This window comes from Panthera tigris, chromosome A1, assembly GCF_018350195.1.
Source record: "Panthera tigris isolate Pti1 chromosome A1, P.tigris_Pti1_mat1.1, whole genome shotgun sequence".
In the NCBI taxonomy this organism is placed as follows: Eukaryota; Metazoa; Chordata; class Mammalia; order Carnivora; family Felidae; genus Panthera; species Panthera tigris.
This window is the reverse complement of record NC_056660.1, coordinates 124109159-124135631: the sequence shown is the minus strand read 5'-3', so window position 1 is coordinate 124135631 and position 26473 is coordinate 124109159. Positions and strand designations below refer to the sequence as shown.

General features: G+C 41.4%; 1 protein-coding gene and 1 non-coding gene across 2 annotated transcripts in view; one reads left to right on the top strand and one right to left on the bottom strand.

Moving 5' to 3' along the window:
* The window catches only part of ANKRD55 (ankyrin repeat domain 55), a 595509-nt gene that overhangs the window by 298112 nt on the left and 270924 nt on the right, over positions 1-26473 (top strand). Inside the window, exons 3-4 of the mRNA XM_042987042.1 lie at positions 23030-23149; positions 24417-24495. The gene's annotated coding sequence lies outside the window, so the exon portion shown is untranslated. The remainder of the gene's footprint in view (positions 1-23029; positions 23150-24416; positions 24496-26473) is intronic.
* On the bottom strand, positions 18992-19093 carry LOC122232315. The gene has a single exon (XR_006209648.1). It is a non-coding gene; the product is annotated as a U6 spliceosomal RNA (small nuclear RNA).

Genomic DNA, 26473 nt, shown 5'->3' with positions numbered 1-26473 from the left:
GGAATGTGGGGGTCCAGTATCCTCCCTGAAGGGAAGAGATCTGGGCTCCTTGGAGCCCTCTGGAGTAGGGCCCCAGTGAACTGATGATAAATAGTGCCTCCTGCTGCAGGGCATACAAACAGCTAAAGATCTGACCCCCTCATGCCTTTATTTCCCTGTGGGAGTTGTGTACAATTTGGAAAGTAGATCAAGGGCATCCTGGCTCCCAGCTGACCACCCCACTTGCAGCCTGGACGTCTGGAGGCCTGGAGACCCCCCACCACAGGCCAGCAACCAGAGGTCCCCAAGTTCACAGAGCTAGTTCCACTTCCCCTGGGTTTCTGCTCTCTGGGGGACTGCCCTTTCCAGAACTTTTCCTCTGTAGGCAGCTCTTTCCAAGGCTCTCAAGACTCCAAACCAAATTGTTTGGGGAGTGAAAAAGTGAAAGGACACATCTTAGAGCAGCAGGGACCAGCTGCTGGGTCAACTCTCCCCAAAACAGAACTTCCTGGGAGTGCCTGGAGCATTGTCTTTTAAAGCAATTGTCTTTTAAAAAAATAACACAAAAATAAAATATTTTCACTTGAAAGAAGGGGAGAGAGAAAAAGGAAAGAAATTAATTACTAAGGTTGTCCGTCTCCAAGGAAGTTCAGGGGGAAATTTTAGGAACTTTGCGTCTGCTTTTTATTGTATTTACCCGGCCACCCTGCCAAGGGGAGGATGAGAACTCTTTGCGCCTGGTGCACCATTCAAAGCCCTGTGTGCTTAATAGAGTGACACAAATGTCTGTGTTTCTTTTTGCTTTTAACCAAAAGCTGTAGGGAGGGGCCATCCTACAGTTGGAGAGGGCTCTGCCAGTTGGTTCCCGTCCCCCTCACCGAACTCGTTCCCAGCCGGGGCCAAACCAGCCCCGGCCGGAAGGGCCTACGGGCCGCAGCCTGGCGGCGGAGGGGCCGGGACAGGGGTGGGGGTGGGGACGCGGACGCCGTTCCTACCGCCTGGCTTGAGGAGACTCGGAGCCGAGCGGGGCTAGCGTGGGCTCTGCCGAATCACGCCGTGTGACAGCTTTTGCCAAAGGAAACTTTGGGAAGCAGGAGGTCGGCGATTCCCTGCTTCCTCCCATCCCCACCCCCACCCCCACCCCGCCGCTCTCCCTCCTCCCACCCCTCTCCCTCCTCGGCCAAGGGACAGCTTTGGCCGAGGTCAGCTGGCTGCCTTTGTGGCTGCTTCCCAGGAAGGAAGAAGCGTTGTCTGCAGATCAGTTTATCAGCTGGCTTTCCTGTGCCGGAGCGCCGCCGTTTTCCGGGGACGGCTGCCACCCCCGTGATTCCCAGCCCGGCTGCGGGTGGTGCGTGAGAGCCAGATAAATAGGCCATTGTGAGGCCGCTCAGAATCCAGGTTTCTTATCAAATTATCCAGCAGCGAGAAAGAAATTCCGCCCCTGCTGCCTGTTATCTCAGCTTCTCTTTTCACTCTGCAATTACAGCCATTTCAGGTCCCTCCTCCTCCCCCCTCCCCAATTTTGAAGGGAATATTCAGAAAGCGATTTATTTGTGCAGCTTACAGTGTGAGCAGACTTCGGGGGCTTGTCTCCTAACAGTGCTTCCCCTAGGATTTTGGTTTCCAATCTTGAGTTTGGCCTCTTTGGCTTTGATGTGTGATGTTTCTATTTGACACTCCCACTCAGGAACATCAGTCAACACGGACTGCAAATATCAGGGAGGTAATTCTGTAGGGCTTTAGATACGGTGTGGTGTTGTGTGTGTGTGTGTGTGTGTGTGTGTGTGTGTGTGTGTGTGTGTGTGTGTGTGTGTTTAATCTTTTAACTGCTTTATGAACACTGAAGACTTGCAAGGGGAAAACACTAGCGGAAACTGACCATCTGATGGAGGCCAGGAGGCAGTGTGATGGTTCTGGGGAGGGATGACTTTGAGGTATTAATGGTGTCTGGTTTTTGTTTTTCTGCTGCAGCGGCTGGCCTACTGTGGTGGAGTTGTGCATAGCTGGTGCTTGACTTGCTAAGTAGCCATTAGCAGGCAGCGCTGGTTTTAGAGCCTATGACCTGTGTAGTTGCACAGGTCCCTTGCTCAGAAGGGGACCCGTGCTTGGGTTACTGTTCTGCTGCTCCCATCTTGTCATGTTTAATAATGAGAAGATTCTGCATTTTCATTTTGCACCTGGTTTCAATAAGTTCATAAATTCCGATTTGAGGGAATGGCCTGCCATTAGTTGATAAACTGCTGAGGTTGCTTCTCTTACTTTTCAAAATATCTACTGCATTTTTTCTGATGGATTAGACAATGTTCTACAAACTAAACTGGGCACCCTGGCATCACATCTGTAGTGAGCTCCAGCAGCCTATTGCCAGAACAAGAACGAGCATCCAGGCAAAACTTGCTTCACTCTGTACATAGTCCTTCCTTTAGAAAGCTTAGGATGTTCACTCCTAAAAGATCTAGAGATTTCCATAGTAAGATGCTCATTTGTGCAGGTATCACCTTTCTTTCCTCTCATCCATTTGAAATTCCTAGCTTCCACATCTGTAAGTCACAGCAGGGTTGATAATGGGCTCATTCCATCAAAAATCTTTCATGGATTTGGAGACTGTGTTTAACACTTTTAGCACCTAAACAACTCTTGGGAAATTACTCTGAATCTGGGACTTGGCGTTCCTGACAGAAGAGAGAAAGTGAAAACAGTTCATAGTAAATAAGCAAAGTGCTATTTTTTTTAAAAAGAAATCATTTGTGTAAGAAACAATTGTTTTGGCTAAATGAAACAAATATTCCCTTCCAAAAAGTATTCTTTCATTTGCTTACTTCTTCATTCATTAGTTCATGATTTTAATTTTCATTCACTCAACAATGATTCCATAAGACATGTACTAGAGAGATACTGTGATACAACAATGAAAGGAAGGAGGTTCAGAATAGTGGGGATATAAACAAGTGAACAAAGAGTACAATGACATGTTATAGATGCTAAGATAGAAGTATCTGTTAAGATGCTTTAGGGCCAAAAGAGTTCATAGGATCAATTCTATTTGCTCATCACTCATGAGTTCCCTGGATATGACATTTTTTTTTTCCTTCATGAGCTTTAGTATTATTATTATTGTTAGCAGGTAACATAAAGTAATTGACACATTCAGAGAGAGAGCTAAAAGCATTTTATGGGCATTTTATCATTTGTCTTAAAATATGATCAATTAGGTTTGTTTAGAAACTCCATTTTATAGAAGCAACTTAGAGTGGGATATGATATGTGTGCTCAAGGTCACACAGTGCCTAAGAGTTAAAGTCACTATTTGATTCAGCTGTTCTCCTCCAAAGTGTGTCTTCTCCAGCAAAGCCACACTGCCTCCAGAATCATAGCTGCAGCACCATGTGTAATCATGGTTTGTACAAAGTATTGGAAAAATGGCCTCTACTGTTTCTCATGATTGTTTTTCTTTTCACCTAATATACCGGAACTAGCATCTTCAAAAGGGAATGTTTTTTCCTCCCCTCACTAGTAGGATCACGCTTATTTGCTTCAACAATTTTTGGATGCCATTGCTACACATGACTCCCACAAGACCAGAGTAAACCCCTAAAATGGGGGCTGGGTACAGAGTGGTTTGCCATGGCTTCCTGTAGGAGGAAATTTTGTGGGTATTTTTGTGCCTCCCAGGTAAGGGGTGAATTCTACTTCCTTGGATGATTATGTATTCCCATGTCCCCAACTCCTAAGCAGTCAGTTTTAGGTTTTAATGCCACAAGTGCTGGAAGCCAGACTTTTGAGCTCATTCCCATAAACCCCTTTAGGCTAGTTGATACTAGTGGCTCCTTGTAATAAACCACTTGCGTTTGAAATTTTAGAGGATCTTCCTGAATGTTACACATAACACTCCAGTAAGGAGAGAACGGTGGAGGGTGGCAGTTTAGAGCCAGGATGGGGCTGGGGTGGCACAAAGCTGAAGTGGCCAGGATATGGTTGCAGAGCACTGGAGTGAGTGTTAGAAATAGAATTTAGGTTTTAGTTCTTTCTCTTTTGCAGGGCACTGCTACCTGGAAACCTGAAACTGGATTAGCTTGGGGTAAAACAAAGCAAAATTGACATCTTCTTGAGGAAGGTTTTTTTGTTTTGTTTGTTTGTTTGTTTGTTTTTCTCTCCTGGAATCTAGAGACAGACTCTTTGACTGCGTGCTAAGTGTTTTCAATGGGGAGAGGCCCTGTATGGCCAAATTCAGTTCCTCCCACTCTGAAATAGTCCCTTGCTCTGACCTTGACCTGAATCTTTAACAAAGCTGTGAAATGAAAGGCAAGACTAGAAAAGACCAGCAAACAGAGAAAGAAAAGAATCATTCATTGCAACATTGTGAAGAGCTCAGGTGTCTGATTACCATGCTCTCCATTGTTGCTTGGGCCACAGCACACGGAAGGAGCAATCTTGGTTGGAGTTAAAAAAATATACGTATTATTATTATTTGAGTAGAAAACATAACTAGTCATTCTGGTGGAATCTGATAATGTTTTTCATCCTACAGTTCTGATGAATATTAACCTCTAGTGCTTAAGTGGAAAAGTCAGATTTGGAGAGATCAGAAACATAGTAAGTTGTATAAATAAAACCTCTATATGTATAAAAACAATTGTTTTGGAAACAATATGACAGCCTTCTACTACCTGTCTTGGATGGTTAGGTCACCAAGGAAATTATTGAGTGCATCTTTGTTCCTTTATTCATTCACTGTCAGGCAGTTAATAGCTGTGGTACTTTCTGTGCTAAGCACACAGAAGACACAAGCTAATGTGTCCTCAGAGAGCTTATGATGTCCAGAAAAGGTCAAAAACAAAAAGCACATGAACTTGAGGCTCAGACATGTCAGAGGCTACATGAAGGACTGATGGGGCTGGAAGCATAGGGAACTTTCTCGCTGAGCTTCTTTGCTTTGGGGGAAGAGAGCCAACAAGGGTAAGGTTTGTGCTCAGTACTTAGGGGTTGCTGGGGGTGAAGGAGTTATAAAAAGATCAAGCCAGTGTCTGTTTTCCAGGCTCACCACATGCGATGGGTATTTGTCCTATGGAGAGAAGGCTCTCTAGCTTCTAGGAAATATGGAAGGGAGCCCTTTTCTACATTTATGCCCAATTCACAGTCAGGCTTTGATCCCTGGGAAGAGCAGCCTCTCCATTAGGAAGAGTCACAGCCTGGGGAACATTTCCTAGGTGATGGCCCCCAGGTCATGGATCTTAGCATTGTCCATGGGACTGGGTAGCAACAGTGGAGGCAGTGGTGAGAAGCTTCAGAGGAGCCCACCTGAAGGAGGTCTATAGCAGGAGAACAGCGAACCTTCATGAGGCACTGTTGGCTGACTCCCTGTTGGGTAACACTTGGAGGTGAGCTGAAACATGGGACAAAGAGCCATTAGTTCAGATACTTGCAGTGAGAGTAGTTTCACTATACCCACAGGCTGGTGCAGCCCAGTAGAGGATTGTATACAGACTTGATTTCAAGGCAGTGTGAGAGAAACCACCACAGTGGTCTTTGCAGACACCCTTTCAATTCAAAGGGTTTATCATGTTATGAAACAAAACTATGGAAAGTCAGAGAAGGATTTATTCAAGTGTTGTATCAGACATCGATTTAATTTTGGAGCTCTCTGCATCCTCTCCACTTTATGTATATCCTTTGGCCTCACCTGAGGCTAGTTCTAGAGTCATATATTTTATCACAATTAAAAAACAAAAGAATAAGTAATACTCTTCGATTATGAACAGTATATCATAAATTGACATTAAACCAAAATAACAGTACTGTCATAGAACTTTTAAAAACTGTTTCAAGTCTTTATGTGGGTAATTGTAAACATAGATCTTACTAGTCTTCTTGAATGTTAATTTATTACTCTGAAGTTATGTACAGAGCTTTTTAGATTAGTAACATAACAATGTAAATGTACTTAACACTTTCTGAGATGTACAATTAATGGATAAGATAGTAAATTTTATGTTATGTATATTTTACCACAATTAAAAAGGAAGGTTAATAAAAAAAAAAAAATTCCAGGCTCAGAAGTTTCAGAACTGTAGAGTCATGTAGAGAAAAAGACCTAAATGTACTTGAGTAGTCTGTATTGTTAGTATATGCTTTTTAGGAAGCCACACATATTTCTTTGTCCCTGCCCTTTATTACATGATAAAACACATTTACAGATTCCATATTTGTCATGGAGGATTAGAAAGGTGCTTTGTTATCCTTTATCAATGTGGTGGAGGCTGCTGGTGGCCAGTGATATCCAAAGTCTCCTCTTCTTGGATTTCCCATTCATGGCACTTCTTAATCCTGTATATCAGGGCAAAAGACAGGGCTGGGAGATTAGACTAGTTCTCATCAGAGTGAATGTGCCTCCCTGAAGACCAGGCACTATTTCCACGAGCTCTTTTTGCTTCTCTGATTTGCAAATGGAGATGAGTCCAAAGGCTCAGAGGAAGGCACAACTCTAAAAAGGAATGAGTCTGGACCCCTAAATGACTGTGTGGAACTTCACTGCAATCTTGCATGAGACTGTGACAGAAATGAGAATAAACTTGTTGCATTAAGCCACTGGCATTTTACTCTTGTTAAGCATCTAGCCTACTCTGAGTAACACAACCATAAAAGGTAGTACAGAGACAGGATGTATAGTACTGTACCTGTAAGCTAAGGAAAGGTCAGACAGGCAAGGGAAATGGAAATTACATGTCTAATGATTCCCAGGTGTAAGCATTTCATGTTGCTCATTAATCATGTGGCAAATATGTTTAAATAAACATAGACAAGCTATTCCTGTTCAACAAATATCTCAAGGGAAAGGGATTTTGTTGAAGCTTGGATCAGAATGTTAATGCCTCCCTTTGGGCCCAGCACAGCAGTTGCAGCAGGAATCAGAAAGAAAGACTTCTCTGGAGAGGATGAAAAGGCACCTCAAGGGGAGAGTCAGGAGCAGCCAGGACAAGAGTTCTATTCAGAATTCTCGTTCCCCCAGGTTTTGGAGACTTGAGGTTTTTTTTCCCCTAAAATGATGATCAATGCTAACACCAGACAAAGGAAATTAAGGCACCCTGACACATAGGAGTTTCCCAAACAGTGTTCATCCAGTCCTGCTCCTGGTCCCATCCCACCTTTGGTTCTAAGTTGTTCTCATGGACAATGTGTTGAAGACTGGATCTTGCCTGTTGAGCCTGGCTGTGCAGCCCAAGACAAATCATCACCCCTGCAACTTGGAAGAAAGTCCTTAGTTTTGGCCCCAGTATGGATCTTTGCTCAGTGGTACTGTCAACCAGTTTGTACTTCCCAAAGTAGAATGACTTCTCAGCTTCATACCTGTAGTTCTTGGAGATTAGTAGCGTTCATTAAATGAGTTCATATTCACTTAGAATAAAATCTATACCATGCTCTCCAGGATTCTGCATGATCTGGCCTCTGTCCTTCTTACTATAACATCTTGGGCTGCCTTGCCCCCTTATTCACCATAGGTACCCTGATTTTTTAGTTCCTGAAAGATGCAAGCTCTTTCTCAGGGCCATTTAGCATGCTGTTTCCTGTACCTAGAAATGCTCTCCTCCCAGCTCTTGCTATTCTTAGTTCCTTCGGTTCCTTAGATCTCAGCCTTGAAGACTCTTCCACAGAGAGTCCTATTCCGACCCACCCACCTAAGCAGATCATCTCTTGCCTGCCTCAAACCCTCTCAAACCCTCTCAAATTCTAGCCATTGTGACAGAAATAGACCTGTTCAGCTGTCACCTGACAGCTTCAGCTGCACTTGGCTTCTTTCAGTTTCTGCTCCAGGATTTCAGAGACTCCAGGGTTTTTCTGATGCTGCATTAGGAGCTTTGCAGCTTAGCCTGGGAATGGGAGGAAGTTGAAAACCCAAAACGAATAGTAACTGATGGGCCAATAGTAACTGATGCCCCTTAGGTGGACAGTTTTGAGGAGCATTCTACACAATTCCTCAATGTCCGTACAGGATCATCCCCATGAACCACAGCAGTGACCAACTTGAGACTCTACCCTAGTTTCAGCTTTTCTTCTCTCCTTCTTTCCCTTTCCTTTTTCCTTTCCTTTTCCCTTTCCTTCTTTCCACTTCTGTTCCCTGGGGTCACTTCCCAAAATAAGCTACCTGCATACAATCCCTGGCCAAGTTTTCCATGGAGAAGTTAGGTGAAGAAAGTCCTCTCCTTCATTTAATATCTTAGGGTTTTGGTTTTTCTCATAGCACTTATTACAACTTACATTAATTTTATTTATTTATACAATTATTTTTTTCTTCTATGCAATCCTAATTCTATACAATTAGAATATAAACTCCGAAGGGCATGAACCTGGGCATTTTCAACTACTGTTGTTCCTCAGCAACTAGTGTGAATCGCTTGGCACAGACACACCATCACTAAATGTATATAAATGAACACATCTCTAAAATGCTACATTTTAAGAATGATGCTTGTATTCTAAGCATTGAGAGACAGTATAGCATACTGGTTGAGAACATACAATCTGAAGTCAGACTTTCTTGGGTCACTTCCTGACTGTGCCATTTAAGTACCTTAGTGGCCTCAAGTCAGTTATCAAATCAGGCTGGACATCCCAGTTTGTAAAATTGGATTAATAATAGTACCTAAAACATGGGTTTGTTATGATGCTCAAATCAGTTACATATAAAGCACTTAGTACAGTGCCTGGCACATAATAACCACCAAATATACTTTATTCCTTTAATCTTCTCCCTTTTTATAGTCATTGAATAAAATTCAGACTTGCACAGATGTAGTATCCATTCTATATCTTTCATATTTGTTAGTCCTCTGGCTTAATTTTCCAAGTATGCCTGAATTGAATAATATCAGTCTAATGACCCCTAGCTGAGAATCAGAGGATTTAGGGGTGTGGTACTGTAAATATTACACGTCTTTGATTCCCCCCTAAGAAGTGCTTTGAGAACATACTTAGATTAGTCAAAAGTAGACAAAGACCTGGGGCACCTGGATGGATCAGTCCTTGGGGTATCTGACTGTTGATTTCGGCTCAGGTCATGGTCTCATGGTTCGCAGGTTCAGGCCCCATGTTGGGCTCTGTGCTGACAGTGTGGAGCCTGCTGGGGATTCTCTATCTGCCCCTTTCCTACTCACGCTTTCTCTCTTCCAAAATAAATAAGCAACAACAACAAAAAGACAAAGACCAGTGCTAATGTGCAATATGTTAGTTTCCTCTGTTTCTTGTCTTTTTAGGGCTTACTTCCATGTGATTATATTTTAAAGTTGTAGGCTAGAACCACAGCTGAAAAAGCTAATCATGATCATATTTCCCTAAATGTTTTGTGAAATTATAATAATTTTTAAATAATCATTTAAAGCAATGATTAAATGTTACATTGAGAAATGCTGCTGGAATGAGGGTTGGAATAGATGACATTAGTGATATGAATACGTACTATGGGCTGTTTACTCTCCTATTCCCCTCCCTTTCTGGCCCATCAGGAGCAAGGCTCTTCTCTTCCAGGTAGAAAGAACTCATGTTCCATCAATATTGGCATTGTGTGGGTCACTCTGATAAGACAGTTTGTGCCTACTTAGGGGCTGGAAAATGTCAGTGCCTTGGTTCTAGAGCAAAACCTAGAAAGCATTCTGCTTGGTCACCAGCCTCCCTTCAGGTGGCTGTAAGAAAGAAGTCAGAGATGGTGGGTTTCAGTGCTGAAAACTTCAATCCAAGACAAAGAGACTGTGTGTCAGCATGTGGGAGGGTGGTAGAGAGGTAGATGCCTGGATGTTGCTCTTGGGCTGTGGAAGGGAGGCAGTGCTGGACCTTTCCTGTCATGTTACTTCCGCTTCCCAACTTGCAAAGAAGAGCATGCCCCACTCCTCTGACTTCCCTTTTAACTTCCTTTTCTTACTGATCCCAGCCTGCAAGGAAGACAGGTGGCTAGGCCCTGGGTCAGGGTTGGGTAAGGCAAGTGGCCAAGCAGAATGGCTAGGAAATAAGATGATGGTAGAGAGAGAGGGATTATGACTCAGGAGTTTCCCTCTGAGGTGGTGCTACAATGTGCCGTTATAACATAAGAGTAGTAGAATAGGGAGGCAAGAAAGTGTGGTGAAATGTTGAAGAGAGGAGATCTGGGCCCTGATTCTGCTGCTGGCTAGTTTTGTGATCTTCTCTTTGAGCCTATTTCCTGGAGAATGGACAAATGATTTTCTAACTTGGGCAGTTGGTGATTTTCCATCAGCAGATTTTTAGCCCTTCACTTTGTGTAGTCTGATTCTACCTACATCTCACTTTTAGGTGGTCTTGACCTTACAAAAGTCAGCAGGAAGCTTAGGTGGTGGCTTTTGCAACAGGAATCTGATTTTAAATGCTATTATTTTTCAAGCACATTAAACTAGTACTTGAAGTCTATTTTTTAGTTGTTGTTGTTGTTGTTTTTAATCTAGAAGACTATGCTTCAGAGTTGCATTTAGCCTATGACATGGTGTGCAGTGTGGATGGCTGAGCTCCGTAAAAATGATAAGATATCCTGAAATTATATATGTGTGTATGAATGCATATGTGTGTGTGTATGTGTATGTACACATATTCATGTGTGTATGTGATTGGGTTTAAATAGCATATCACTTTTTCAAAAGTTCCTTTATGGCATTCCATGTGATTTCAACACAATTTTGTTATATTCTATTTTATCTCCATTATTTTCTTGCCTCATTGCCATTCCTGTCCATATTGCTGCTCAAAGCAGAATTTTAAGAACACCTCAAGGTGTTTTTAAATTAAGAGTAAACAGCTCTAGCCGACACCTCCAGCGTGGCACAGTGACACAAGCCAACACAAACAGGGAGTGGGAGGTGTGCTGACAGCTCTGAGCACTGAGACCTCAGGACTGGTTTGGTGAGGCAGACCTAGAATCAAGCAGTGACTTGTGGAGGAGCCAAAGAGGATGCAGTCATGTTGTCTCTTGTTCCAGCTCCCTGTACAAGGAAAGGAAATTCTAGAAGGGGCTGAGCCCTTCTTTTAGTCAAAGCAAGAGAAGATACATGCACAACTTGGGTGGGAAGGCAAGTCTACAGATGCTAACGCAGCACCTCCTATATAAGGTCGTAGTGTTGTGGCAGGACTTGTTCCACATATCTTCTTTTGTGTTTAGTGTCTGGAAGCAGTAACTAAAGCTCCAACATTATCCTGCGTATTAATTAGGATATAGGTTGGGTCATTGTAATGACACGATTCCCAAATACAGTGGCTTCAATAAGAGAATACTATTTCTCTCTTACACGGAAGCTCAGGTATCCTGTCCAGAGTTGGCTGGTAAATAATCATGTTGGTGACCCTTCTCATGTAAAGCACCTTGCTCCCCTAAATGTTCTTCAGTTATCCTATTTAAAAATGAAGCTACTCCATAGCCATACAATAAGTCTCAAACATCTAAGAGAGTTTGTAGAAAAACAAAGGAAGTAGAGAAGATCAAGCATGCATCTCAGTGGGTGTTCGCAGTGGGGCCTAGAGGTTACATGGAGCCTTTACCATATGGTTTATAATATTTCCTCTGCCACTTGCTAGCCTGTGGGCTTGGGCAGGTTACTTAACCTCTTTGTGCCTATTTTATACAAAGATGATAATAGTACCTCCCTTGTCGGCTTACATGTTGTAGGCTTACATGTATGACTGAGTCAATACATGCAAAGTGCTTAGAATAGCATCTAGACAATAACTTAACCCAATAGCAGACACTGTTGATTCCTTACCCATATCCATTGGTACTCACCTTCACCATTTTGTAAACTCCAGATGCTTTTATACTGTAAGAATTTGTGACTCTCCTTCCAGGCTCCCTCTGGCCTCTGGGGGTGTGCTCTACTGCATGCAGGACAAACTGTATGTGCTGAGAAGTTAAAAGATAGCAAGTAGCCTGCAACCAGGAGGTTGAACGGTCCCCAACATCTTTCTTATTCCTTTTTTTTTTTTTAATTTTTTTTTAACGTTTATTTATTTTTCAGACAGAGAGAGACACAGCATGAATGGGGGAGGGGCAGAGAGAGAGGGAAACACAGAATCGGAAGCAGGCTCCAGGCTCTGAGCCATCAGCCCAGAGCCCGACACGGGGCTCGAACCCGCGGACCGCGAGATCGTGACCTGAGCCGAAGTCGGACGCTTAACTGACTGAGCCACCCAGGCGCCCCAATCTTTCTTATTCCTTGAGTGAGACAATGCTAAGGCATTTTCTACATTACCCTGCAGAGGTCCCCAGGACAACTGAGACCTGACTGTTCACATTAGCAACCTGCTTTTTGGCATATTCGTATTGCTTCCTTGCTTTCCATGGTTCATTTCAATACCCTCCTGATCGTCCATCTTCCTGGCATCACCACCCAAATTAACTACCTGTATTCATCATTAGCCTTTGGGAAACCTCAGCTAAGGTAATTTTCACTTACTATACACTTTTGCCCAAACGCGATGATCTTAGGATGAACTGTGATCCTGGCAGCCCTAACCCTTCCCTTTTCATACATCTCTACCTTCTGGTGTCCCTCTTCTCACTTTAACAGTTACATCTGCACCAGGATGAGACAAATGCAGACACCTCTACTTCTCAACGCCCCTTCTCCCCTTGTCCCACACTGACGTATATAGAGTCCCATGAAAACCAGGCCACAAAGGAAATGGAATGTTGTGGCAGAGAATATTCAGTATCTTGGGGGCTGAATTGGGGGGGCTGGTTGCTCTGCCTTACTTCCTTCAGGCTTGTTCTGATTTCTATTGGGGTCTGCACACATGGCATATTGCTTAGATCTGTGCCTGGGTTATGATTACACATTAAATCTGAGACATGGGGGTGGACCCAGGTACACAGCTCTACATCCTGTTGTGATGGATAAGCATTCTCTTTCCATTTCCTCCCTGGGGCAGAGAGGATGGAAGTGTTTTTCATGAAGACAGGAAATATCTTCACTACTGCTTTGTGAACTAGATAGAATGATCTTTAAAAAGCAGGTCCACTGGAGTGAGGAGAGACCATATGTGGGCTGGATTTTCGACTGAATGATTAAACAATAGTGATCTCTGTGGCCACACCCTGCTATTTTACACAAGGTGGTGGTGGGTGGGGGGACAACTTGGCAAGATAAAAATCAGTGTTTACCACTTTAAAATGTACTATCATTTCACTGTTACATTTATGCAAGACCCAGTTCCAAGAAGCCCAAAAATAATTCAGGTAATCCTCATTCTGCAGAATTCTAATATGTGTGAATTTCAGCCACTATGGTTTCCTTCGTTTAGTTAAAGGAAAGCAGTCCCCTCCAACAACACAGTTAAAATTTCAGTTATTATGGCGAATGAACTGTGACTACTGGCATAGAGGATGAACTTTGCTGCTGTCAGTACACAAATCATTTCTGAAATATGTGCGTCATGATTAGTTATTTACCAGTCATGTTACTTCTTTCAGAACTCAGTTGACAATTGGTCACTGGGCATCTGTTATTCAGTTTACCCACAGACAGCAAAGTGTGTAGTTGTGTTGCCTCTTTGTCTTCAGTTATAACTCATGTGACAATTTACAGGATTATCAGTGGAATGAATTGTCCAACAAAAATGGAAGAGGAAAAAGAAACAAAAAATAATAACATAGAAAGTAAAATTCACATTGAATGTAAATGGAGTTTAGGAAATACACCTGATCCTAGGAAGGTTGACACTGGAGCCATTTTAGAGATTCAAGATAAGCAACCAAAGGAACTTAGTGACGGTGAACTTATCACCGTAAACAAGGGAATTACAAAAAGATGAAGATGTCCCAGGGGAAATGATGCCAGCCCCCCCCCCCCAAAATACGTGTATGTATATATATGTATATATATACGTATATATATATGTACATATATATATGTATATATATACGTATATATATGTACATATATATATACGTATATATATATACATATACACACACACACACACATATATATATATATATATATATATATATATATATATATATATCACACTAAAGACACTTATATATCTCACTGCCTGGAAAGTGCAAAGGATAAAATGGTGAAGCTGATCCAATTTTAGGAAGGACACTAACAATTTACCAAGGCATGGAAAAGATACTTGCTCTGTATTATAAATTATATGAAAGAAGGCAGGTACTGCTCTAATTATTCTAGGTAAGTTTTTACAAAGAAATAAAACACTCCAATTCTTAATATTTCTAATCAGCTAAATTATAGTGTACCACATAAATATTTGTTTTACTATATTCTTCATTTCCCTATACATTTATAACTGACAGTGAGAGTGTTTTTAATATTTTAACAAAAATTTCTAAAGGTCATGGACCAATTGTAATTTCCCCAGTGATTATTAAAATCATTTTGCAGTTTCAGCCTGCACATCATTTTTACAATGTTGTGCTACAGTGCAAGGACTGCCTGTACTTGAGGTTTTATCTTATTTATTAGGAACATGAAAACACATGGGCTTTGGATCCTGTGTGCCTGGGTTCACATCCTCTCTAACACTGAACTGCTTGCTGTCCACTGCTTGTCAAGTACACCAACCTGAGATTCAGTGTTCATATGTAAAGAACAGAAATAATAATATTTACCACATGGAGTTCTTGAGGCCCTGGATGAGAAGGCCTCTGGAAACCCACTTGACATTCAGGAAGCATTAAAAAAATAAGCTCCATGAAAGTGGAGACCCTGTCTCTTTTCTTTGTTGCAGTATCCCTGGCATTTAGAGCAAAGCCTGACTTAAAGTAGTTGCTCAATAAATTATTTGTTGATTAAAAGAATGAAGAGTCACATTTAGCATTCAAAAAATGTTAGTGACTTGATTGTCTTCCTGTTTTGCTTACTTCTTGGATGCTGTACAGCTTCAGAGTTGAAGACATCATGGGATCCAGTTCTACTGAGAAGTCAGTTGGCTTATCATTGACCTGTAATATTGTCCATCTCTTATAGCCATGCCTTGTTGGTCCCTGCCCATTTGGTTGAGGCAGCAGGGCCACTCAGCAAGGTTAGCATTTTTCATATAAGTAGGGAACTCATAGAAATCTGGAGGAAACACATTAAGACTTCAAAAATGGGAGAAGAAAAGAATAATTGATTTGCAAATAAAAATATTTGGAAAAATTCAGCCTCACTAGTAACCAAGGAAATACAAATCAAAACCAGAAAGCTGTTTTCTTTGTGATCACATTGTCACAGACTTCCAGAGTGATGGAGACAGACTAGTAAGAGTAAGGTGGCGCAGACCTTTTCTCAACTGCTTTTTGCTTGTGAGCTTTGCTATCATCCTTTTGGAAAGCAGTTAGAACACAAGCATCATCAGCCTTTGACTTAGTAATTTTACTTCTGGAAATTGATCTTGAGAATTCAATACAGATGAAGCTTTAGTGTGAAGATTTTCATCACAGTGTTATTTTTAGAAGTGGAGATGGGAAACTACATACATGTCTGAAAATAGGGATTGTTTAGGTGGAAGATGGAATAAGCACTTTCTATTATGTAGTGCATGTCTATAAAGAGTTTGTGTATAAAGAGTACATGTCTATAAATGTGATAGAACATTGTATAAAATATATTTTTAATTACATCTAAAATCCAAGTACTGATGCCTTAATGCCACTCTTGAAAGAAAATACTCCAAATGTGAATAATTACCATTTGTTATGGCTCCACCATATTCCAGGGGCTTTGAATATTTTATCTCTAATTGTCACAACAATCCTGCATGGTAGATATTATTATGCCAATTTTACAGATGAGAAAATGAGGCTGAGAGACCCAGGTAGCTTTTCTGAAGCACCAGCTAATTATGTATATGTCCCTGACATTAAAACCTGCACTTTCCTGCCAAACAGGCTCTTTTCCTTGTTTGGTTGAAGTTTGTTCTTTTCTGTTTTGTTTTTTTAATTATGAAAACAATTTTCTAAAATTTTCTAAGTTTTTGTGTTTATTTAGAAACATAGACCATAACCATAAACCTGGTTAAAAGAAAACAGTGCAACCATTATAAGTTGTTTACTCACTCTGAACCTCAGTTTCTATCAAATAAATAAGCCCTATCCCCACTCACTTTGTAGGGTTCTATACTGAAATTCATGTGAGATAGCAGACAACATGTATCAAACCTTTCGAAGTTATAAAAGGAAAAATGCTCAAGTCTTAAGTGTTCTTATTCTAACTTCCTAAATAAAAAAATTGATTTACTTTAGTTATGTATTAACTATCATTATTACTTTAAATAATAGAAGAGCTAAAAACCTTCAATAGAATGAGTGCTTTCTCAGTCACAGATTTTAATGTCTATCTCAGTTAAGAAATGGGAGGGTCATTGTTTTTGCACAGTTGATATGGAAAATGAAGCACATGTCCAGCATTCTTTGGGAAAGGAAGTAGAAAGCTTCCCTATCAGATGTTTTGGAAAGAAGGTAGCTGTGGAATAGGCTGGGAGTGCCAGTCCGGAGCTTTCCAAAAGCATTTTCATTGATTCTTGTTGAATATTCATGGACTTGAAACTTTCTGCCTCTGATTGTCCATTCTCTGAGTCTGGCACACTGCAGCCAATGGTTTTCTGGTTGTTTTCCTGAGGGTTTCTTGGTGGTGTTTTTGCTGAATATTGCATTGTGTGAGTGAGTGAGTGAGTGAGTGAGTGAGTGAGTGAGTGAGAGGTGTGTGGGTATGTTAAAGCACAGCCAGATCCTGGGCATTTATAGAGCATTGCCTTCAGGGACTGTTTATTCTGGACTCTCTCCAGGATGCCAGACTCGTTCTAGATGATTCGTTCTGACAAAAGGACAAGGCTTGGCTCATCCTCAAAGATTATTCAGATTATGCACCTTGCCAGTTTATTTGTGTTTTGCCCCAGAGGGCATCCTGCAAGCCCCCGGAAAAACTTAAGAGATGTGAACATCTTGCTCTTTCTGCACCCAAAGAGAGCCTCCTGATCAGCTTCCAGGGAAGTAAGTAGAAATGTTTGGCTGGGGCAGCTACAGCTTGACTTTCCCACAAAGTTCAAAAGGTTATTTAGTCAGTGACTCCCTCCTGCCACCTGCTTGTGTGCAGCTACAATTTTAACTGCAGGATTGCCTGCCTCCTGGATCATTTAAGGAAGGTGACTTCAGAGTGCAGTGCCATGTGGGGAACTTGCTAAAAAGAAGTGATTTTTTTTCTTCTTCTTTAAGAGAGAGGGAGAGAATGTGGCATGGAGTCAAAACATCAATTAAATATACAATTGGCTCCATTTACATGATAAGCTTTGAGTCCAGCCTTAGACACTGAATAGTAGCTTTCTCCCCGCACAGGATGCAACCATAAAGTGGGGTGCTTCAGGCTGGCTGGAGACTGCTCAGGCCCTTCTCTCTCAGCTGTAATAACATTCCCTGTGATGTACGTCCCACCAACAGCATTCAGCCTTGGAGGAAGTTTAGTTTGGCTGATTTAAACTTAAAAAAAGGAAAAGAAAAGCTTTTTTTCCTTGTTTTTTCCTCAGGATTAGGCTGCAGTTTTGAATTTGTTGTTGTACTCCTAGTACTTATTTATATGTGGAAAATGCAGTCCCATGTGTTGATCACAACCTTTGGCAGACTCTGGTAAGATCACAGCTGAGGTGGGAGCTGATTGTAAATTGTTTCCATGAGTGTGTTAATTATTTTCTTATTGGACCCTTTTTTCTCTGTATAGCACTTGGGTGTATGGTCAAGTGATAGGTTTTAAAAATTTACATAGAGAAGACAATTTTCAGAGAAACTAGAAAAACAATATGTAACAATAAAGGAATGGATGTGTTCCAGAATAGCAAAAGTTTGCAAACTTTTTGTGACAGGGCCTGGTAGTGTAATTTTAGGCTTGTGGGTCATTCGAGCTCCATCACAACTACTCAACTTTATTATTGTAGTGCAGAAGACAACAGTGGTCTGTGGATTAGACTGTGATCCAATAAAACTTTATTTACAAAGTCAGGCAGTTGTTTGCAGGCCCACCATAATTATGGTGTAATCTATCTCGTATGTTGCTTTCAGCTGAAAATAAGGAAAAACCTAACTAAAGGTAGCCTGAAAATCACATTAATTTCACGTTAGAAGATCATCTCGTGGGGCACCTGGGTGGTTCAGTCGGTTGAGCATCTGACTACAGCTCAGGTCATGATCTCCCTATTGGTGAGTTTGAGCTCCCTCATCGGACTCTCTGATGACATCTTGGAGCCTGGAGCCTGGAGCCTGGAACCTGTTTCCAATTCTGTGCCTCCTTCTCTCTGCCCCTCCCCCACTCATGCTCTGTCTCTCTTTCAAAAATAAATAAACATTAAGAAAAAATTAAAAAAGATCCTCTTGCGTAAGAAGAAATCTAATAGGAAAGTCCCAGGGCTGGTTAATTAAAGCAGTTTGAAGATGTCATCAAAGGTCCAAGTTTTCTTCAGTCTTTCTGCTCTCCCACCTTTAGCTCATTGGCTTGTTCTCAGGCTGACCTGCCTCATAGTTACAAGATGGCTGCCATGGTTTTAATGTTACAGGTAGATGCAACAACATTCAGCAGAAAAATTAGACTCCTGCCCACCTCTCACCCCCCACATTTCTTTTTCTAAGAGCAATAAAATCTTTCCAAGAAGAGCCTTCTGTTTCATAGACTATGTCTTATTGACCAGAACTGGGACAGAACGTTTCAAGAAGGATTTGGACTAGGTCACTGTATTAGCTGTCTACAGCTCCTATGTGACATCAAACTCGGTGATATAAAACAATCAAAATTTCTTTGGTCACAGTTCTGGAGTCTAAAATCAGTATCACTGGGCTGAAATTAAGGTGTTGATAGGGTTGTGCTCCCTCTGGATGTTCTCAGGGAGAATCCACTCCTTGCTTCTTCCATCTTCAGGGTGCTGCTAGTGTTTCTTGTCATGCGGCCACCTCAGTCCAGTCTTCAAACCTCTCTGCTCCATTTTTGTATCACCTCCTTTGTGTGCCCATGTGAAGTCTCCTTTTGCCTCTCTCCCTCTTTTAAATGTGGAGCTCTTCATGAATTTGTGTGTCATTCTTGTGCAGGACCATGCACTTTTCTCTATAGTATTCCATTTTTAGTATGTGTATTGTGGAAGCTTCTCTCTTGTGATGACACTGATGATGGCAGTTAGGGCCACCCAGCTAATCCAGCAAGACCCTTAACTTAATCACATCTGGAAAGACCCATCTCCCAAATAAGGTGACATTTATAGGTCCAACGATTAGGATGTGATAGCTTCGGGGGGCATTGTTCACATTGCTCATTTCTGTTAGAGTAACAGAAAACTTTGTCAAAGTAAAAAACTTTGACATTTTCTGAAAGAAAGCCATTAAATCAGTTACTGGCAAGAGAGAACTACTTTGACTGCTTTATATTAGTGAAGATTTACTTAAGCCAAATAAAGGAGGTGTGGACCAAAAATCATTGGCTTCAGCCAGTAGGGAAAATCTGGAATAGGATGATTAGGTAGGCAAATAACAACTGCTGTAGCATTTGCATTTGGTGATTGTTGTGTTTAGCAAAAGCATATAGTGACTTAGGAAAATATTTTGTATAAAATAAGATAGGAAAAATTTTTTATCTATAGTGCGGTCACAAGTGAAATATTCTTGTCTATAAAAAAAATGAAGAGACAATAGAGACAATACACTAAAAAATTACTATTGGTTGAGGTGCCTGGCTGGCTCAGTTGGAAGAGCATGTGACTCTTGATCTCTGGGTGAGTTTGAAACCCACAGGTATAAAGATTACTAAAAATAAATAAATAAGATTAAAAAAATTACTAGTGGTTGTGTGGAGGTAATGGGAATATGAGTGATTGAGTTTTTTCCTCTCCTTTTCTGTATTTTCTAAAATTTTAATAAAAATTATATACATATTACTTAAATTAAAAAATATATTTTAAGAATAAATCAATAGCATTATATTGTTAGATTGTAATATTGGAGTTTAAAAAATTATTTCTGTTTATTTTGTATCCTTTCACTTAATTTCTCTCTCAGTTAACTGTATCATGAAATTGTACAGAAAAGCCACAGATTCTGCCCAAAATTTTTGCTTTCAGAGAGACCCAAACTCCTCACATAGTCGCTAGTTATCCTTCTGAAACACAGGTTGTGACATACATGATGCTTCTCATCAAAAATATTTAATGTTTCTCTCTTACTTTAGAAAATCTTACCTTCCTTCCTCCCTCCCTCCTTTCTTTCTTTCTTTCTTTCTTTCTTTCTTTCTTTCTTTCTTTCTTTCTTTCTTTCTTTATTTCTTTCTTTCTTTCTTTCTTTCTTTTCCTTCCTTCCTTCCTTCCTTCCTTCCTTCCTTCCTTCCTTCCTTCCTTCCTTCCATTCTTTTCTGGCTTTCAGAGTTCTCCACAACCTCATCCACATCCTTTTCAAAGTGTCTGGCACTGGACACCCACTACGTTCAGTCATGTGCCTCTTGCACCCATCTTTGCCCATTCCACAACCTTTAGTGCTCTTCCTAAAGCTGATGTCTAACTCAGGATTCTCCATTTCTCCAGCTGGAAGGGCAGCATCAGTTTCACTTGGGAACTTACTAGAAATGCAAATTCTCAGGCCCCACCCCATATTTACTGAATCAGAAACTCTGGGGATGAGCCTATTTATTGATGCATGTTGTAACAAGCCTTCTAGGTAATTCTGATATGGGCTGGAGTTTGAAAGCTCAACGGGTAGCTCTCTTTGTCCTACGTTCTTCATTATTGCATTCTTATGTCTGTGGTGATCATCATTGACAGAATTAACCACCATATTATTCTTCCTAGAGAATTTTTGTAAATCAATTATACAAGCCATGTATGGCCTTCCAAATGAATAACATACCTATAGTCTTATGATTTTCTTGCTGAATCAGTCATTTTTTCTTTTCTTTTTTTTTTTTTTTGAGGGGTGGAGGGACATAGAGAGAGAGGAAGAGAGTAAGAGAGTAAGAGAGAGAGAGAGAGAGAGAGAGAGAGAGAATCTTAAGCAGGCTCCATGCCCAGTGGAGAACCCAAGGCAGGGCTTGAACCCACAAACCATGGGATCATGACCTGAACAAAAACCAAGAGTTGGACACCCAACCAACAGAGCCACCCAGGCACCCCTCTAAGTCCTTTTTTTTTCATTAGGTAAACTGTTTTTCTCCTGTTTGTATGTATTTTATCCATACAAGTCAATGAACCTGGGCAATAATGAACATTCCTTCTTAATGATCCTCTGGATCACTTATTCTAAAGTCATCAAATTCCTGCTTTTTTTTTTTTTTTTTTTGAGAGAGAGAGAGAGAGAGAGAGAGAGAGAGAATGAGTGATGGAGGGGCAGAGAGAGAGGTTGAGAGAGAATCCCCAAGCAGCCTCCAACTTCTCCATGCAGAGCCTGATATAGGGCTTGATCCCACGAACTCAGGTCAGATCATGACCTGAGCCCAGATCAAGAGTTGGATGCTTAACTGACTGAGCCACCCAGGAGACCCTAAAGTCATCAAATGCCTGCTCTGAGTCCAGCATTGTCTATGATTCAAAGCCATTCCTTCAACTGTGGTCCACTGAATAGGCCTGGTAGCACATGACCTCTCTCTGTTTCTTCTTTCTTCCTGAGATAAACCAAAAACATACACAGAAGAATCATAGCCTGTGTGTCTGGAGGCCTAAGAGAGCTGTCCCGACCCTCCCCTGCAATTTCAATTGTAATTTTATAATCTTGGGTAGTTCATCTTTCCTCAGGGTCTCAAATTAATCTTTGGTAGAAGTAGAGATGTTAAGGTTTTATTCTTTTGGATACATAGACTCTGATGCACTGGAATTTATGTGATTCTATAAAGCTCTTTGGTGAGGGAGGACTCAGGTCCTTTTTTTTTTTTGTCCACTAGCATCTGACAAAAGGGTATTTTGCCCTCTACTCAGCACCCAACCCCGTGCCTGGCACATAGTAAGGGCTTAATAAACAATTGTTGGATAAATGGAAGAAATAGTGGAAAGAACAATGGAAGGATGGAAGGATAGAAGGAAGAAAGAAAGAGAGAGAAGAAGGGAGAAAGAAAAGGAGTAGTGAAAGAAGGAAGGAGAGAAAGGAAGGTGTAGGGAGGGAGCAGGGGAGATGGCAAAGTCTAGATCAGACATAGCTCCTGATATGGAGAAGTGCTTACCAGAAACAGGAGAATTGGAACTTTAATACCTAACCTGTGCTAGGGTGAGAGAGAAACAGAGAGAGAGAGAGAGAGAGAGACAGAGAGAGAGATGCTCTAACAGTAAATTAGCTATTCAGTTTGGTTCCCTCCCTAGAGGATATTTTCATCAGTTCCTCCCAGGTGCAAAGGGCAAGGCCTCTCTGAGAGTCTGAGCAAAAGGGCTTTGTAAACTGTAAAGCTGAATGCAAATGGTGATTCACTGAGACCACAAGCAAGGGCAAGTCTCCTGAGCAGTCCCAGGAGAGACTCTTTTGCCTTCTTTTTGTCATTTAAGTTCTCAAAATCATCCCCAGCTTAGACTAAATCCACCTCAAATGTCTGTGATTAAAATTTCCACTCTGAAAATCTGAGCAATTTAGGAATTGTAGGAACTGGACCATCTGGAGATAATTTATAAATAACACTTGCATTTCAAATTGCCTCTGTCTTCCCAAAGAGTCCTCTGTCCTGTCAGTGGGACTTCCGCCAAGGCCCAAACTGCTAAATTGGGCCAGTAACACTGAAGTCGCTGGCGGGAGCTTCTTATCTCTGATTTGTCTAAGAATTTGGGACACTTCATTGAAACATTTGTTTTTCCTCATGTGAAATGTAGGCTAAAAGTTATTGGCTATCTTTAGGTTGGGAAAGGTTTTCAGGATTTTAATGCATGTGATTTACTCATTTGACTTTATCTACTGTTAAAAAATTAAAACTCAAATCAAATACTAAATAGAATTCAAAATATCCTGGATATATAGGAAGATTTGGGGGCATTAAAAAATGACAAAGTCCTCTGTTTCTTTTTCACTAAATCCTGTTGACATGAGAGGGAGACATTAATACTATCTTTTTTCCTTCTTTTCTTTCAGGTCAGCACAGCCTTAGCCACTGCAGTGTGTTTCTGAAGAGTCAGTCCAGCTGTGTTAAACTGTACAATGGTGCTTTATGGGGCCAAGGCAGATAGGACCGTGCAGAGTTGATCAGCCTGGGTAATGATCCCTTGTACCATATGTCTGTGGAGTTGTCATATTGGTATTCTCTCACTTCTGCTACCAGGAGCAGTTGAAGTCTCATGCCTGTTCATACCCTGGGATTGTGTTGTGTCTCAGATGTCATTATTTCTCAAGGATAGGCAAAGTTTAAAAATGATCAAGTTCAAAGAGAGCTCTGCAACCTGTGATCTCTGGGATTCCACCCGCTCCCACTCCCCACACCCAAAATACACACATATATCCCTTCCTTGTCCCTAGCTAGGGACTCTGGATTCATACATATGCCTGCAGTTGGGCTTTGTGGACAGGAGGTCTTTACATTGCTTCTCAATCATCTACTAATGGCAAATGACAAAGTTGAGGAGCTCGTATAGGAGAGGGTCATACTGAATGCATTGCGTGAGAAACAATAAATTTATAAAGTAGGGCTCTTCTGGAGTTGGGGTGAAAACTTTTTCATTTGAGTAGTATACTGCATAACACACAGAGATGTGTATTTCAGACCTAAAGATTATGTTATACATGTTGAGAAAACATACACCCATTTCTGAGAACACTGTTTGGCCAGGTAGTTTCATGATGGTTCTCTTCTCTTTTTCTCTCTGGGTCCCACAGAGTCATTCTTTGTGTAGCCTTCACATCTTCCTTTTGTTCCTCTAACATTTTATAGCATTGGTTTTCAAACAGATAAAGAAAGTTCTTTTGGATATGTATCAACATTTCTAGAAGGAAATGTATGTGTACTTTGAAAAAAAGGGTGTTTAATATTATAGGAGAATTTCACAACTTGGGAACCAATGTAAGTCTACTGTTCCTGTGATATAAGCAAACAAAGCAGGTTTATTAATTCTCTTAGTTGTAGGGAATCTGCACAAATGAGCCTTCTAAGGGAGCACCTGATGGGGCCAGGGTCTCATCTTGCTAGGTGGGTCATGTCAAGAGTTTGTTGGGTGGTTGAGCATAGCATTTAAAAAAATTTTTTTTAATCTTTATTTTTAAGAGAGAGAGAGACAGAGCCTGAGTAGGGGAGGAACAGAGAGAGAGGGAGACACAGAATCCAAAGCAGGCTCCAGGCTCTGAGCTGTCAGCACAGAGCCCCATGTGGGGCTTGAACTCAAGAACCACGAGATCATGAGTCAGATGCTTAACTGACTGAGCCACCCAGGTGCATTTTTCTTTATAAAAGAGGAAAAGTATTTTTTTTAAGGTTCAAAACACTTCTGGGCGAAAATAATAACAGGAAATGCCTGTATCTCTCTTGTAGGATGAACTGAGACAGGAGTGCCCCTGCTGTGATAGAAGCAGCATATTCAGGGCACATGTTATAAGTCCAGAAGAGAAAGGTAAGTGTTGTGTGTGAAAACAGCTATGGCTTCAATGATATAGGCATTGCTTTCATTACATGAATGCAATTGCCCTAAAAAATGGAAACAGAAAGAGGATTGAGGACAGTGAATCCACAATGGGGCCTCAAAATGGGGGTCCTAGGACCTTCAGAACTGACAGCCATGAGGCTGCAGTATTTTTCCTCAAGAAACATTTATGATACATGTGGGGAGGGATGGGGGAACAGAGGCTGCTTCCTAATCTCCAGTGATGGTGCCCTGGGCTGGGGGTGGGAACAGAGGCCCCACCTGAGCAAGCAAATAACAGAGGTCCTTCTTAGAACTCTTAGTAGGGAGAAGCTCTCTGTAGGTGACTTCATGGTGTCAATTCTGCAGGCCTTCTGAACCTACCCAGGCATGCTAGTCCCACAGTGTTCATGAGCAGAGGCTCTGGGGAGCAAAAAGAGTGAGTTGGATAGGAGTGGTGACACAGGAGACAGAATCATAGCAAGGCAGGTCTAACAAGTGAGTTTTGACAGTGAAAGGAGGAGAAAACCCAGTGAGCAGTGCCAAATCCAACAAAAGTCTCCATGTCCTCATAGGTGAAGATGGGAAGGGTGAGGACAACTGGACATAATTTTGGTGGAGAGCTGGAAGGACCTTGTGTTGATGAGAAGATATGACCTCCCTATCAGGCTATGGAGGGATAATAAGCAGGACCAAGGAATACCAAGAGGTAGAAAAGAAGGATAGGCACCACATGACATTAGAGGTCATGCCTGGGCCATCCTGAGGCTTTGCAAGAGAGAAGGATTTTGGAGAATTGCAGTCCAGAGAGTTCCCTTGTGGGTTTTCAGCTCCTAGATTATGGTCTTGAAAGCTGATGACAGGAGCCTAGAGATGGGGCTAAGTACATGGAATGGAGGAGAAACCACAGGGAATCCTAAGACACTGGGGACATGTTGGGCAATGAAAGATGTGACTCACTGGTAAGGAGGTCCAACAAGAAGCATGATCTCCAAAAATTTAGGGTATTGCTAAGGTGGCACAGGGCAATTAGTCCTCTCCATTTTAAGGAAAACTGAGCCATAAATTAGAAATGCAAATAAATATTTTAGAAACCTCTTCCCACTTCCCTTCAATATTGATATTTAATGCAAGGATTGCTCTGACCTCAACTAGACTGTCTACAGACCAAACCAGGCTGTCCCCAGAACTCTGATTCCTTACCAGCAGCCTGGATATGTTATCTAAAAGAGCAACCAGGAAAGAAGGACCCATGAAAATCTAGGCAGGAAGCACCTTCTTCAATTTTCTAAAATACAAGATAAAAAGTGACAACAGCCCAGGGAGATGATGTGACAGTAGAAGGAGCAGGAAGAAACAATAATCTCTGGCACAATTCTGGCCACAATGCTAACCAGAATTTTGAGAGAGTCTGGGACAAATGAAGAAGAGAAGCTGGATCACAAATAGTATTTTATTGGGAATCACAATAAATAGGATCTTCCTAAACTCTTACTAACCTAGCTTGGGACATTTGGAAAGTAATTTAATGTCTCGAGACTTGATTTCTTCCTGCATGTGAGAGTTGAAACAGGTGGTCCTTCAGGTCCCCTCTAATCCTGGTATTCTATAAATCTGGGGTTCTGGGTAGTTTACAGACTAGAACACTCTCCCAGATTTTCCAGAGCAAATACTGTACCTCTGATAGGGCTTCAGCCAATTTTGTGATTTTTCCTATTATCCCAGAGAATATCTCCACCTAGAAAATGCTGGGGATGGATCCTTTATACTAGTAAAGAGATTACACCAATTAGTGCTAAGTTTCCCCATAGCCCTGAGTTTACCATGCATTTTACTCTCAGTATGGTCCAAGCCATTCCTACCTCATTCATTTACCAAGAGATACATTTAGTTGGAATGTGGTACTGTTGCAAAGCCAGATGAGCCTACCAGTCATTAAGGAGACCTAAACCCATATACCAACCCCAGT